Source organism: Arachis ipaensis, chromosome B07, assembly GCF_000816755.2.
Source record: "Arachis ipaensis cultivar K30076 chromosome B07, Araip1.1, whole genome shotgun sequence".
Classification (NCBI taxonomy): Eukaryota; Viridiplantae; Streptophyta; class Magnoliopsida; order Fabales; family Fabaceae; genus Arachis; species Arachis ipaensis.
In genome coordinates this window covers 86,848,893-86,865,303 of record NC_029791.2, presented here as the reverse complement: position 1 = coordinate 86,865,303, position 16,411 = coordinate 86,848,893, and positions in this window count along the sequence as shown.

The following is a 16,411-nucleotide window of genomic DNA, read 5'->3' as shown; positions in this document are numbered from 1 at the left end:
ACACACACACACACACACACACACACACACACACACACACACACACATATTCAATAACTCTTTTACTAAACCAATAACAATTTCATTCAATTGCACTAGTCTCATACCACAACATGGCAATATATATTCTTCATATCACACATTAACCACACATTTATTCACTAACAAATTTAATAACCAAAATCCATTCAAGATTATTGTTCCGAGGGTTACCTGAAACTGTAGGTCGATCTCGGACGAGATCTTCTGTACTGGTCGGAGATAACGTGTCCGGCTGGTGGGTGGCGGTCGGAGCTGTCGTGTCCGATTTGTCGAACTGGCTGCACTGCTGATCCTTCGTCACCAGAGGGTGGGGGGTACCTGCAAGAGACTCCGATACTTAAGTTAGCATGGGTATTAAGCAGGTTTTATGTAGAATCAGAGTATGAGTTATACCTGTGTGCTCCAGTGTATTTATAGTAGTGTGGGCTGACCTTTCCGATAAGATAAGTTAGTTATCTTATCTTATCCTATCTTATTTTAAGTGAAGTCATCTTATCTTCAAGGGAACCGCCTTTATCTCTATAGGCTTGGGTTGCCTTTGGATTTGGGTCGTGTTCCTCTATTTGGCCCTTTATTGGGCTTTCCTGTCAATTTGGCCGACCTCTTTGAGAAGAGATCGGGCAGCCTGACCTGAACAGGTCGGTCGCTTTATCGCCAATCATCCCAGGTCGGGTATCTCGACCCAGGGTATGAACAGTGCCCCTGCTTGAGCTCGGTCTTCTTTGTTTTGGGGGCGAGTCTTTGACTTCGGTCCTTCTCTAATGAAGCCAAACTCAAGCATTTTTTCGATTCCTTTGTAGCAGCTTTTGAATGTAGAACGTTTTCCTCTAAAAGCGCGCGCTTGAATATCAGCGCTTTTGGGAACGTGTGAGGGTTTAATACTTTCATTAATTAGTATTAATTGCCCTATTTTCCGTTGGCTCTTTATTTTGATTTTCGAAAGCCCAGAAACGGTTTCTCTTCTTTGCTCTTTTTGTAACTTCTTCGCAATTTCTTCCTTTGTTCTTTCGCTCTCTGTCTTTCGCCCACATTTCTGCTTTTCTTGCGTTGCGGTGTCGCTTAGCGATTTTTTGGGCAGCTTTCATTTTTACGTCCCTTTTTTGAAGCTTCTTCCTTCTCCAGGTGAGTTCCATCCGTATTTTCTTTTTCTTTCGTTGCTTTGGCTTTGTGATGAAGTTTTGATTTTGCTTTAGAGAAAGTTTAGATCTTTCTATTTTTTTCGCACCTAATTGTTGTTGAAATGTGTGTTCTAGGAGTTTCTTTATCTTCTGCATGATCCTTTTTTCCTGTTGTTTGATGCTTTTTAGGGCTTTTGCATGTTCTGTTGTTTCTATCTGATACCAATACCCAGAAAATCTGCATCTTTTCCTCGCTCTGTTTGAAAATTGCTTTTTGTCTGATTCTGAAAAATGTTGCGCCTTTGATAGTTTCTGTTTGGCGTGTTTGATGTTGTCGAAGCTTTTTTGCTGGTAGAGTGTAAAAAGATAGTGGCTTTGATGACTTTTTAAACTTTTTTGTGTTTTCTCCTACGAAAAATGCTTGCTGTTTGAAAATCTTCTTTTCTTGTTCGGGGGAAGCTGAGACGTAAGCTGTAGATTTTTCCAGAAACCTTGCTTTGTTACTGCCTCCAAAGGATGCCCCAGGACTTTGGTTTGTGTCTTGGGGTTTTTCTTTTCTGTTTGTTCCTCTGTATCATATTGGTCGAGTTGTTTCGCCCTATTCCCGAGATGCTTTTTGGTAATCTAATCTTCTTTTCTTATTGTAGGATTAGTTGGCCTCATGTCTTCTCGCAATAACATTGTAGAGATGTCTTCTAGAGTTCCTGAGGGGATGTCTAATTGGCTGGACTCCCTTGTCTTGATGTGTGTTTCTGTTGTGGATGATGAATTTTGCATAGAGCTGAGGAAGCGTCATAGGATTTGTGGTAACAGTGCCTGGGAGAGGGATTATGAGCTTGTTGCTCCTGATTCTGATGAGAGGGTTTGTTTTCCGACTTCCATAGAGGGGGAGCGTCCCTTCTTCTATGCCTACGAGTATTTCTTCAGTCAATTGGACATTATTTTTCCTTTTACTGCTTTTGAGACCGACTTGTTGTGGTCGTGTAATATTGCCCCGTCCCAGCTTCACCCGAATTTCTGGGATTTTATCAAAATTTTTCAGCTACTTTGCCAAGAGTTAGGTGTAACACCTTCTCAGGCTCTCTTCCTTTACCTGTTTATTTCCGCCAAGCCTGGTGGCTCTTCGAAAAAGAAAGCTTCCTGGGTTTCTTTCAGGTCTGCCCAGGGCCATAAAGTGTTTGCTATGTATGATGAGTCCTTTAAGGATTTCAAGAATTACTTCTTTAAAGTTCGTGCTGTCGAGGGGGCCCGCCCCTTTTTTCTTGATGAAAATGATGAGCCTTCTTTCCCTCTAGAGTGGCAGAAGGAGGTGAGAGTGTCTCGCTATTCCTGGGATATGCTTGACGATGTTGAGCGTGCCTTTGTTATTGTTCTTGAGGATTTATGGGGAGCACCACCCCATCTTGATACAAAAAGGTTTTTGAATGACCCATCCCTAGTCTGGGCTGTTTTTGGGTATTTGCCTGACTTGTTTCTATACTTGTTTCTTAGTTTGGCTTCCTTATCTTGTGATTGTAACCCTTTATTGTGGCTGATTTTGTGTTTGCAGAGATGTCAAAATATAATGAATCCATGAAGGCCTTCAAAAGCGCAAAGAAGGCGACTGCTGCTCAGAACATCTCGGCCAAGGCGGCCGGGGAGGGATCTTCCCAAGTGCAAGTAAAGCCACCTGTGCCGAGTTCTCCCGGACCGAGGAAGGTGATCCCTACTCCTCGGATTCGTCTGGCTGACCCTCCATCGACTTCTACCTCTAGTTCTGGTGCTCCTCCCAACAAGAAACAAAAAACAGCTGAGCCTTTCAACCTTGATGCTCCTGACTTTAATGCAATTGAATTTGTGGATCAACAAATCGGTCCCTATGGTGCCCTTCCTATGGACGATGTGTCGCTCCTTCGCCATCTGGACTTTATAACTCGAAGTAGTGTTAGAATGGCGTATATGGGGGCTGCCCTATACCGGACTGCTCAAAATCTTCCTCTCCACGCCACCAAAGCCTTTATGGAGGAGGCTAAACAGGAGTTTGATCAGATGAAGGGCCTGAAGGAGGAGCTTGAAGTAAAGGTAGCCAAGTTGGAGAAGGATCTGGAGAACGAGAAGGCGAGTTCACTTTCTCTGGCGGCTTCTGTGAGGCTGGCCGAGGACACGGTACTGAGGCATAAAGACAGCTATGTAACATCCTATCGGGAGGAAATGCGTCTGAAGGCGGAGTTGGAGAACGCCCGAGCTGATTACTCCGAGCTCCAGGGTCATCCTGTTGGCAGCGTAACTGCTGCCTATGAGAACCTGAAAGAGCAAGTTCAGATTATTGCTCCCGAGGCCGACCTTACTCTCTTCAGCCTGGATAATGTTGTTAGGGATGGTAAGATTGTCCTTGATGACGAGGATGATGATGATGTTGATCCCCTCCCTGTGTCTTCTGCCAAGGTGTCAGCTCCTGCTGTTCCTCCTGCCGAAGTCGGCCCTCCCGCTTCTGATCCTGACTGCCAGATCTTAAACCGGGACGATGGTACTGTGGATGCTGTTCCTCTCTAGGCTCGCCCTCCTTCTCCTCAGGCTGATGCTGCTAAAAAGTCTTCTAATCCTTAGCTGATTTATTTTGGATATTTGTGTAGTTGGCCCGACTTGTGGGCTTTAAAACTCTTTATTTCGTAGTTGGTTTATTTTGCTGACACTCTTTTTGGTTGCTTGTTTAGCAACCCATTATTTTGAAAAACACAACGAGCAGCTTCTAAGCTTTTGGGTCTGACCCTGAAGCTTTGTTATTTTATGTCATGCTTGCTTTCGCTTGTCTTAGTTTTTATATGTTTTGAGAGTGTTGAAGCCTTGTTGCTCAGCCTCTTTGAACTGCTTTGTACTTGGAGGTCGTAGATGCGTGGATCCAATTAGCAATCCATGACCGACTTCTTCGTCCTTTTCCAAGTAGTTGACCAACGTCGTCATGTCGATCTTTTCTCGGTTATTTTTAGTAATCTTCTTTTTTGGACCTTGGTCAGGTTTCTTTCAGAGATTACTTTTATAACTTGTTTGTTGTAGGAAACCGACTTCATTATGTTGATCTCTTCTAAGTTATTTTTGTAATCCTCTTTCTTGGATCTTTGTCGGATCTCTTTCAGGGATTACTTTTATAACTCGTTTGTTGTAGGAGACCGACTTCATTATGTCGATCTCTTCTAAGTTATTTTTGTAATCCTCTTTCTTGGATCTTTGTCAGATCTCTTTCAGGGATTACTTTTATAACTTGTTTGTTGTAGGAAATCGACTTCATCATGTCGATCTCTTCTAAGTTATTTTTGTAATCCTCTTTCTTGGATCTTTGTCAGATCTCTTTCAGGGATTACTTTTATAACTTGTTTGTAGGAGGTCGATTTCTTTGCGTCGTCCTCTTTCTAAGTTATTTTTGTAGTCCTCTTTTTTGGACCTTTGTCAGGTCTCTTTCAGGGACTACTTTTATTACTTTTCATTTTGGGCTGACTTTGTCATGTCGGGCCCTTCTAAGTTAAAGTAATCCTCTTTAATAGGGTTAGCCAGACCTCTTTCCAGGGTTTACTTATAACTTGGGTTAACTTGGTCCGACTTCTTAATGTCGGCCAGTCTTTAAGTTATTATTTAGCAATCCATAAGACCTCGTCAAGTTCTTTTTCGGATCACTTTCGATAACTTCTTACATTATTCTGTGTTCATCTTTGCCGATTTGTAGAAGGTGGTTGCTATCTTTAGATCGTCTTTTAGATAAAAACCCTTTCAGGAAAAAGAGTGCATCCAATAGTGAGATCTTTTACTTTTTCTAGCTGTAGTACCTTCTTAGGTTGCAGGCGTGCCATGATCTGGGAAGGTCTCGTCCATCAAGTTTGGACAGTCTGTAGTAGCCCTTCCCAAGTACTTCTACAACTCGGTAGGGTCCTTTCCAGTTTGCTCCAACTTTCCTTCTCCTGGTCGAGTTGTTCCAATATCATTTCGGATTAGGATGAGATCATTCTCTGCGAAACTTCTCGGCACTACCCTTTGATTATATCTGGAAGCCATTCGACGTTTTAATGCTTCTTCCCTGATCCGAGCTCTTTCTTGGATTTCAGGTAGTAGGTCGAGCTCTTCCCTCTGAAGTTGGGAGTTTGCTCCCTCATTGTAATGAACCACTCTGGGCGATCCTTCCTCAATCTCTACTGGAATCATTGCCTCTATTCCGTATGCTAATCGGAAGGAGGATTCCTTTATGGTGGAGTGTGGCGTCGTTCGATATGCCCATAGAACTTGTGGAAGCTCTTCTGCCCAAGCTCCCTTTGCCTCTTGTAATCTCCGTTTTAACCCAGCCAATATGACTTTGTTGGCAGCTTCAGCATGTCCATTGGCTTACGGATGTTCCACAGAGGTGTACTGGTGCTTTATGTTCAAGTCGGCTACTAATTTTCTGAAGCCTGCATCTGTGAATTGAGTGCCATTGTTTGTGGTGATGGAGTTTGGAACCCCGAACCTTGTGACAATGTTTCTATATAGGAATTTCCGACTTCTTTGAGCAGTGGTGTTGGCTAGGGGCTCTGCCTCGATCCACTTTGTGAAATAGTCTACCCCTATTATGAGGAATTTAACTTGTCCTGATCCCTGGGGGAAGGGTCCGAGAAGATCAAGTCCCCATTTTGCAAACGGCCAAGGTGAAGTTGTGCTGATGAGCTCTTCTGGCGGGGCGATGTGAAAGTTGGCATGTTTCTGACATGGTGGACATGTCTTTACAAATTCTGTAGCTTCTTTCTGTAGAGTTGGCCAACAAAATCCCGCGCGGAGTACTTTTTTGGTGAGAGCTCGTGCTCCGAGATGATTGCCGCAAATGCCGCCGTGTACTTCCTCTAGCACTTCCTTTGTGTTGTTGGTCGGCACACATTTTAGTAATGGTATTGAGATCCTTCTTTTGTACAGGATATTTTTTATGATAGTGTAGTACTGTGCCTCCCTTTTTAACCTCTTTGCCTCCTTTTCTTCTGTGGGGAGTGTTTCTGCTTTGAGGTAGTTAATTATGGGGGTCATCCATCTTTGGTCCTGACTTGTTATGGCTAGGACTTTTTTCTCTTCCAAGATTGACGGGTTCTGTAGCATTTTCTGGATGAGGCTTCTATTGTTGCCCCTGGTTTGGTGCTGGCTAGTTTTGAGAGTGCGTCAGCTCGGGCATTTTGTTCGCGGGGTATGTGGCGGATCTTATATTCCCCGAGTTGTCCGAGCTGTTCCTTGGTTTTATCCAAATACTTTTTCATGGTGGGATCTTTGGCTTGGTAGTTCCCTGTTATCTGTGAGGTGACTACTTGTGAATCACTGTAAATGTTGAGTTTTTGAACTCCAACCTCTTAAGCTAGCTTCAAACCAGCTAATAACGCTTCATATTCCGCCTGATTATTTAAGGCCGGGAATCCAAATTTGAGGGAGAGCTCAACTTGGGTTTCTTGGTTGCTTTCTATTATCACACCTGCGCCGCTTCCAGTCTTATTTGAAGAACCGTCCACATAGAGATTCTATTCTGTGGGGATTTCCACGGCATCTGTGAATTCTGCGATGAAGTCGGCCAGATACTGTGATTTGATGGCCGTCCGAGCTTCATATTGGAGGTCGAACTCAGATAACTCGACTGCCCATTGTAAAATTCTCCTTGCTAAATCTGTTTTCTGCAATATTCCTTTTATGGGCTGGTTAGTTCGAACCTTAATTGTGTGAGCCTAGAAGTACGGGCGAAGTCGTTGAGATGTTAGAACGAGAGTATAGGCAAACTTTTCTATTTTCTGGTAGTTCAACTCGGATCCATGTAGCACTTTACTAATGAAGTAGATGGGTTGTTGCCCACTTTTGTTTTCTCTGACTAGTGCTGAGGCTATTGCCCAGCTTCCTACTGCGAGATATAATATAAGCGGTTCTCTTTTTCGTGGCCGAGATAGGATAGGTGGACGTCCTAAGAATTCCTTGAAGTCTTGGAAGGCTTGTTCACATTCTGTTGTCCATTCGAACTGCTTTCCCTTCCTTAAAGTAGCATAGCAAGGGAGAGATCTTATCGCTGATCCTGCTAAGAACCTGGATAGGGCGGCCAATCTCTCGTTGAGTTGCTATACTTCTTTGACATAGGTTGGGCTTTTCATGTTGAGTATGGCTTGACATTTATCCGGATTTGCTTTAATTCCTCTTTGTGTGAGCATGAAACCTAAAAATTTTCCCGCTTCTACTATAAAGGTGCATTTTGCGGGATTGAGTCGCATGTCATGCTTCCTTATAGTGTCAAACACTTGAGCCAGGTCGGATAATAATGTCTCTTCACTTTGTGTCTTTATCAACATGTCGTCCACATAGACTTCCATGATTTTCCCAATGTGATCTGAGAAGACTTTATTCATTAGCCTTTGATAAGTAGCTCCCGCATTCTTGAGACCGAAAGGCATCACAATATAGCAGTAATTTGCTTTTGGCATCAAAAACGAGGTCTTGTCTTGATCTGGTGGATACATGGGAATTTGGTTGTATCCGGAATATGCATCCATGAACGAGAGGCATCTATATCCGGAGGAAGCATCTACCAGAGCGTCGATACTTGGGAGTGGGTAAGGATCTTTTGGGTAGGCTTTGTTGAGGTCCGTGTAGTCGGTGCACATTCGCCACTTCCCATTTGATTTTTTCACCAAGACGACGTTAGCTAGCCATAGTGGGTACTTGACTTCTCTTATGAATCCTGCCTCTAGTAGTGCTTGTACCTGTTCTTCCACAGCTTGGGATCGTTCTGGCCCAAGTTTTCTTCGTCTCTGCTGTACCGGCCAAGATCCTGGGTAGACCGCCAATTTGTGACACATTAGCTTGGGGTCTATGCCTGGCATGTCTGCAGCTTTCCATGCAAAGAGATCGACATTATCTCATAAGAACTGTACTAGTAATTCATTTCCATCTCCTTTCAGGATCGTGCCAATATTAGTCGTTTTGTCTGAGGTGTCTCCGATCTGAACCTTCTCTATCTCACCTTCTGGCTGCGGACGGAGTTCTTCTTGTCTCTGAACTCTGCCAAGCTCAATTGTATGAAACTCTTCTCCTCTGCCTCGAGGTTTAGACTTTCGTTATAACAGTGGCGTGCCATCTTTTGATCTGCTTTTATTGTGGCTATCCCCTCTGTAGTTGGGAATTTCATGCATAGATGTGGAGTCGAGACTATTGCACCAAGTTGATTTAGTGTTGTCTGACCTATTAGAGCATTGTAGGCTGAACTCAGGTCAACCACAATGTAGTCTATTTTGAGTGTCCTGGATTGGTTCCCTTTTCCGAAGGTTGTATTTAGTGATACGTATCCCAATGGTTGTACCGGGGTATCTCCCAATCCGAACAGACTGTTCGGGTATGCCCTAAGCTCCTTGTCTTATAGGCCGAGCTTGTCAAAGGCAGTTTTGAACAAGATGTCGGCGGAGCTCCCTTGGTCTATTAATGTGCGGTGGAGATTGGCATTTGCCAGTATGATGGTGATGACCATGGGGTCGTCGTGTCCTGAGATGATACCGGATGCGTCCTCTTTAGTGAATGTGATTGCAGGGATGTCGGGTGCCTCCTCCTTTCCCTCAACATGATATACTTCTTTGAGATATCTTTTGCGAGATGACTTGGAGATTCCTCCCCCTACGAATCCGTCGTGTATCATGTGGACGTGTCTTTCCGGTGTACAAGGTGATCGCGCGGTTCGTCCGATATCTTCGTCCCTTCGTCTCTTTCTTTAGTCATCATCTCGGGTGGCTAGAAACTGATCTAATTTTCCTTCCCTCGCCAATTTTTCTATGATGTTCTTTAGATCGAAGCACTCGTTGGTGGAGTGCCCTCGCACTCGATGATATTCGCAATATTCATTCCGGTTTCCTCCTCCTCTTTTGCCTTTGAGTGGCCGAGCTGGGGGAATTTTCTCCGTATGGCAGACTTCTTTGTATACGTCGACTAGGGATGCCCTGAGAGGGGTGTAATTGTGGTATTTTTTGATTTTCTCCCCTTGTCGATCTTCTTTCCTTTTGGATTCCTTGTCTTTATCTCGGCAGGGGACCCCGGATTTTGAGGTCTCTCCCAACCGAGCGTTTTCTTCCATGTTGATGTATTTTTCTGCTCGCTCCTGCACTTCGTCTAGAGAGGTAGGGTACTTCTTTTATATGGATTGGCTAAAAGGTCCTTCTCGTAGGACATTGATGAGTCCCATGATGGCGGCCTCTGTTGGCAAGCTTTGTATGTCCATGCATGTTTTGTTGAATCTTTCCATGTAGTTGTGGAGGCTCTCCCGATCTCCTTGCTTGATCCCCAGTAAACTGGGGGCGTGCTTGGCCTTATCTTTCTGGATAGAGAATCTGGCTAGGAATTTTTTGGCCAGGTCGTCAAAGTTTGAGATGGACTTTGGAGGTAGGTTGTTGAACCATCTGATTGCTGTCTTCGTGAGTGTTGTTGGAAAAGCTTTGCAGCGAATGGCATCTGAGGCGTCGGTGAGGTACATTCTGCTTCTAAAATTGCTGAGATGATGGTTGGGATCTGTGGTGCCATCATACAAAATCAAATCCGGAAGTTTGAAATCTTTTGGAATTTTGGTTTTCATGATTTCCCTGGTGAATGGATCTTTTTCTTTGCGTGAATTTTCCTCAGGAGTGGTCCGAGGAGCTTTTGATTTAAGATCGGCTTCTAATTGCCGTAGTTTATCTTCCAATTCTCGACGCCGCCGTACCTCTCTTTGTAGATCCTTCCCAACCTCTCGTTGTTGTTGGATTTCTTTTTCAAGTTGCTTTAAGCGGTCTTGAAGTGCTTCTATTACCCCTGGATTTGATGAGTTTTTGTCCCCGTTGGATTCCGGAGTATCCTTTAGCGTAGTGTCCACGTTTTTGTGCGGTGTTCTATTTTCCAGATCTGAGTCGTGGTCGTTGTCATGATCGTCCGCCATGGTGTTGGGATGACTTCCAGGTTCCCCAGCAATGGCGCCAATGTTCCGAGGGTTACCTGAAATTGTAGGTCGATCTCGGATGAGATCCTCTGTACTGGTCGGAGATGACGTGTCCGGCTGGTGGGTGGCGGCCGGAGATGTCGTGTCCGATTTGTCGGACTGGCTGCACTGCTGATCCTTCGTCATTGGAGGGTGGGGGTACCTGCAAGAGACTCCGATGCTTAAGTTAGCATGGGTATTAAGCAGGTTTTATGTAGAATCAGAGTATGAGTTATACCTGGATGCTCCAGTGTATTTATAGTAGTGTGGGCTGACCTTTCCGATAAGATAAGTTAGTTATCTTATCTTATCTTATCTTATTTTAAGTGAAGTCAGCTTATCTTCAAGGGAATCGCCTTTATCTCTATAGGCTTGGGTTGCCTTTGGATTTGGGTCGTGTTCCTCTATTTGGGCCTTTTATTGGGCTTTCCTGTCGATTTGGCCGACCTCTTTGAGAAGAGGTCGGGTAGCCTGACCTGAACAGGTCGGTCGCTTTGTCGCCAATCATCCCAGGTCGAGTATCTCGACCCAGGGTATGAACACTTATCCTACGGTCAACTAACCTAAGTTTTCACGTTACATTATATTTTAATTACGTGAAACCGAAACCATACCTTGGCCGATTCCTCCTTAAGCTCGAAACGCCTCAATCATCCACCATTTCTCAAGCTCCAAATCTCCAACTCCTCACAAATTAAATTTTCAGCTCCTAGGATTCAATTTCAAGCTTCCAATATCCACCAATTTAAGTCCAAAATAGCCAATTCAATCTAATAGAATCCAAATTCATAGAGTTTTCTAATTAATGATTCATAGAGGGTTTAGTGGTTTTTTACCTTATCCACTTGAAATTAGGGTGAAACCTAATGTTACCCACCACTAGAATACCTCTAAACCATCAAAATCACAAAAGCTCTCAATATCAAAACTCCAAAATCACTAGAGTGCCACTCTGATTATAAACCACTTTGAACTAAAATCTCCACTCGCTTCCACCAAAACAATCCTTGAATCTTTTTACCTCTCTAGCTAAAAGCTATTGGCTTTTATTCTAGTTGCACAAGGCCTGATCCCTTGGTCTTCTTCACCACCAAGTCCATTACCACCTCTATCATGTCTCCATGTTATTTGATACATCCCTTTAGTAGTAGCTCGCACAGCAGGACCAATTTCCTTAGCCGGTTCACCTCACTCACGTCCACGAGATGCTCTTTGGGTCTTGTCTAAACCGAACAATTGATATTAAGGTGATCAGTCTTAATATCTCAAGTATAGTGCTTTAAATCTCCAAAAGTATGCTCATGAACATTTATACTATATATGTCAAGTAGACATCCTAAATAGCATATACACACAACCAGAGTATGTTCAGAAGCATAGTCAGTCTATTCCTTAGGCTCTATGAAAACGAACTACTCTAATACCATACAGAGCTTTACACCTAGGATGTAAAATAGAGGTGGCAAGGCGCTACGACCTCTAATGTAAAATATATACATAATATAGTTGAAAAGGGTTTATATCTAGGAGCCTTTTGAAGAAAAGTTAAACAAAAGTGTCAAACAGAAAAGTGCATCACTCACGCAAGCGATAAACGTAAACCGGATAGGATAAGAGTAAAGCAAAACATAAATCCATAAAAGAAGAGTTCCAAGATACAGATAACAAAGCTTCTGACTTGGCTCGCAAAGTTAAGACTGACCAGAGCATATATTCATACATATATGTATACATGTGAAACCCAAAATATCTAAAATACTGTTTACAGAACCTGTTTCTTCAAGCCAACCTCTAGGAGGGACAAAACATAATATATATATATATATATATATATATATATATATATATATATATATATTGGATATATATGACTATGTACATATACATCTAAAACCCAAAATGGAACCACAAACAGGTAGAGTTCTTCGCTTGCAGAAAGCTTCTAGTATGCCTCAGCGAGGTGCCTCACGTCCTGCATCTGAAAACTAAAAATATGTACAGAGTGAGAACCGGACATTTTCAGCATGGTAACAGTGTCCACATAACTAACATATAATGTCCTAGGAAAGCCAGAGGTGATTCTAGAACTTCCGACAAAAGATTCAAACTTAAAACTAAAATTGAAAACCATAAATAGGGAACGCTATCTAAGGTTCTTATTTCTAATTCCTTTCTAACTTAAGCCCTAATTCCCGCCTTCCTCCAATCCTCCAAAGCTCCTATGCACAGACAAGCAATACAGACAAAGCAAATACAAGTAGGATACAGAAACAACAAATAGGACATATAACAGTTAAGCATGAATATCAATTACGCAAACCCAATAATGAAAAACCAAACAAGACACATAAATGCATATGATGCATTACTTTCCTACTGGCCGTGAGCTCACGTGTCGGTTACTTTTCCATAACCCGACACACCGGGTAGCTAACCCGGATATCGTCCTCTTGAAAACTGTTTGGCGGTACACCACTACGAACCCTACCTGGCTGGCGGTACACCACCACGAATCCCACCATTGCGCGCGGTACACCACTACAAACCTCACAAGATCTTCAATTGAAAAAATGACACACACGTGTGTGGTAAATAACCACAATCTCCACCTTCTGAGAGCGGTAAACTTGCACGATCCTTACAGACATTTCGACACTAGACAAGCGGCAAACCACCACGATCCTTGCCAGGTCAAAGCAAAAAGATCAATTTTATTGTAAACCATTATAAATCATTCATTCATTCATTCATTAACTCGTATATGCATCTCCGGCATATTTGTAACTTTTCCACACTTCCTCAATTACTCGCAATTATTTAATAATCAATCATATATTTATCCTCAATAATCCCAATCAAACATCGTCATTACAGCCTTTTTCATATTATATTCAACACTTTCTCAAATCATTCATATTAAATCGATCATTCATTACATAACCTACAAGCTTTCAATTTCCAATTCAACCAACCAGACCCAAAATATGCCTAAACATTTTGTAATTATTCCACATCATGAGCAACATTTACAGTTCACCTTCCCTCTCAACAATCCAACCTAAACCAACTTCATTCAATAATGCACACACACACACACACACATTCAATAACTCTTCTACTAAACCAACAACAATTTCATTCAATTGCACTAGTCTCATTCCACAACATGCCAATATATATTCTTCACATCACACATCAACCATACATTTATTCACTAACTAATTCAATAACCAAAATCTATTCAAGCTTATCCTACGATCAACTAACCTAAGTTTTCACGTTACATTAACTTTAATTACGAGAAACCAAAATCATACCTTGGCCGATTCCTCCCTAAGCTCGAAACACCTCAATCATCAACTGTTTCTCATGCTCCGAATCTTTAACTCCTTACCAATTGAATTTTCAGCTCCTAGGATTCAATTTTAAGCTTCCAATATCCACCAATTTAACTCCAAAACACCCAATTTAATCTAATACAATCCAAATTCACTATAATTAACATAGAGTTTGCTAATTAATGATTCATAGAGGGTTAAGTAGTTTCTTACCTTATCCACTTGAAATTAGGATGAAACCCAACGATTACCCACCGCTAGAGTACCTCTAAACCTTTAAAATCACAAAATCTCTCAATATCAAAACCCCAAATTCATGAACTAAAGAGGGGAATAACTGGGAATAAAATCTCAAATTTCTTACCAAATTGTTAGGTGAATTTTGTAGAAAATTACGAGACGAACGCATAGTCACTGATGACTTGTCAGTCAAAGCTCCAGATTGAAAGTTACGTAAATTTGAAGTTGTAAGGGATTTGGGAGCTAAGGTTTCACGTTTTTCCTTTTGCTTTCAGCGTGTTTCATGAATGTTTTGGGGAGGAGGAGGCTATATATATATGGGTGTATAGGTGGGCTTGGGGCCAATTGGGCCCGGTTCGTTCGGTGTAGCCCGTTGGCCCGTTTTGGGCCGAAAACTTTAAAATTAGAGTCAAAATTCATATTTTAATTATTCCTACATCATTAAACTATAAAATTAAATTTTCTAATTTCTTGGATTAATAATTAATTTATTGGCTAATTATTCACTAATTACTCAAGATTTACAACGGGAAGCTCTATTTTTTATTAATCGAAATTCTAGGTATCGGTTTATATATTTCTAATGAACCGACATTAAATTTTGAAACATTAACTAATCAATCGTATCCTGGGGTGCTCGAAATAATATTTTATATGGGATTTATTTTTTATTTTTGCTGTAAAATTGCCGATTATACCCTTACATTCATGGTTACCGGACACTCACGAAGAGGCACATTACAACACTTGTATGCTTTTAGCCAGAATTTTATTAAAAATGGGCCCATATAGATTGGTTCTTGGTTTATGTTACTATTTAATAATTATTTTTTCACTACTTTACATAAAATGATTTGTCCTAGTTGTGCACTCTATTTTTTTATATCCATTAGGCTTTTTATTTAAAAACATAATATAGCATCCCCTTTTGACTTAATTTGCTTTTGCAGAATAATCGCAAAAACTGAAAAAAGATACTCAATTCAATAAAATATAAATTATAGTATCAAAACCATTTCTTTATCCACATCCACAAATCTCATTTATGAAAATTCATGTTTACTGTTTTGTGTTGTGAACAGACATTTCTATTTATATAATTTTCATTTTTTATTTTTCTAATATATAAATATTCTAATTGATCGAATTTGTTTGACCTAAAGATGATTCTAGTTTCTACTTTATCATAAGTAAGGTTATGCTTTTAATAAAAAGAGAAACATTTCTTATTTTTCAAATCGATTTTTCTTTTCATTTCTTTAGTATTTATTCTAATTTTGAATATATAAAAAAATTATTTTATTTTTGAATAATCTTATTATTATTATTAAAAGAACATGAAATTTTACCTTAACGACGAGATCTATTATCATTTTTTTGCATGTCCTTGGATGTTTAGAGTAGGTGAAAATTCGCCCAATTTATGGCCTACCATACAATCTGTTATATAATAGGTAAATGTTCTTTTTCATTATGGATCGCAATGGTATGACCAACCATTATGGGGATAATGGTCGAAGTTCTGGACCAAGTTAATATTATTTCTTTTTTCGCTTTTGTGTTAAGCTTTTTTACTTTTCTTAATAGATAATTGGCTACAAAAGGATTTTGTTCACTGAACGTGTCATAGTGAATTCCTCCTAATTTTTGTAAAGAAATAGAAACAAATTTGATTTTTTCTATTCTACTATTTAATACAGGGATGAAGAATCAAATTATCACTATATTTATTCCTTTTTCTACTTCTTCTTCCAAGTGCAGGTGATGCGGAGTTTCAAACCACAACTTACCGGCAAGTGCACCGGGTCGTACCAAGTAATAAACTTAGGTGAGTGAGTATCGATCCAATGAGGATTAATGGACCAAGCAAGCAATAACTGATTAATTGTTCTAGTTAGACAAGTTGAAATGGGAGTTTTGAATATCAAATAGCATTAAAAGACAGTAAATTAAGAAAAGAAAATAGTGAATGGTTGAGAAAACGGTATGAGAATACAGTTAAGGCTTTGGAGATGTTTATATGTCTGGGTTAACATTTAATCTCAACTACCTTGATCATGCAATGATTTAGTTTATGGCAAACCTAGGTGATTGAATTCCTATTCCTAGAAAATTGAATCTCCTCTAATCCAACCAACCGTCAATTCCTTGATCAATCAATTGCATTAAAGGGTTAAGTTTGAATTCTGATTTATAAGCCACACAAACCCTAAGAATCCAAAAATGATGCAATTATATGTCATGTATCACAATAAGTCCAGATAATTAAGGAGTTGTGAGAAAGGGTTTCAACCTATAATTCTAATGATATAACTTTTCCAAGATTCAAAAGAATTCAATTTAGATTAGAGTTATTTTTCAATACACACTAATCCGTAGGATGAAAAACGAAACAAATTCTTAAACATAAATCAATACATTAAACAAGAGTAGAAAAACAAATAATTATTAATCCATCAAAGTAAATAGAGCTCACAACCTTAAGAATGGAGGTTTAGTGGCTCATAATGCAGAGAAAATCCTAGGAGAGAAAAGTGTAAAATTGCAGAATGAGGAATTAGGAGGGAGAGAGCTCCCCACGAGGGAAAATGTCTATCCTATTTATAGTCCTAATTAAAATTGATTTAAAACTTAAAATAAAAACCTAACAAATCCTTTTCTAATTGTTATTTGATTTACAAAATCAAAGATATGCCTTCCATTGATTTGTTTGCATGCGTGGGGAC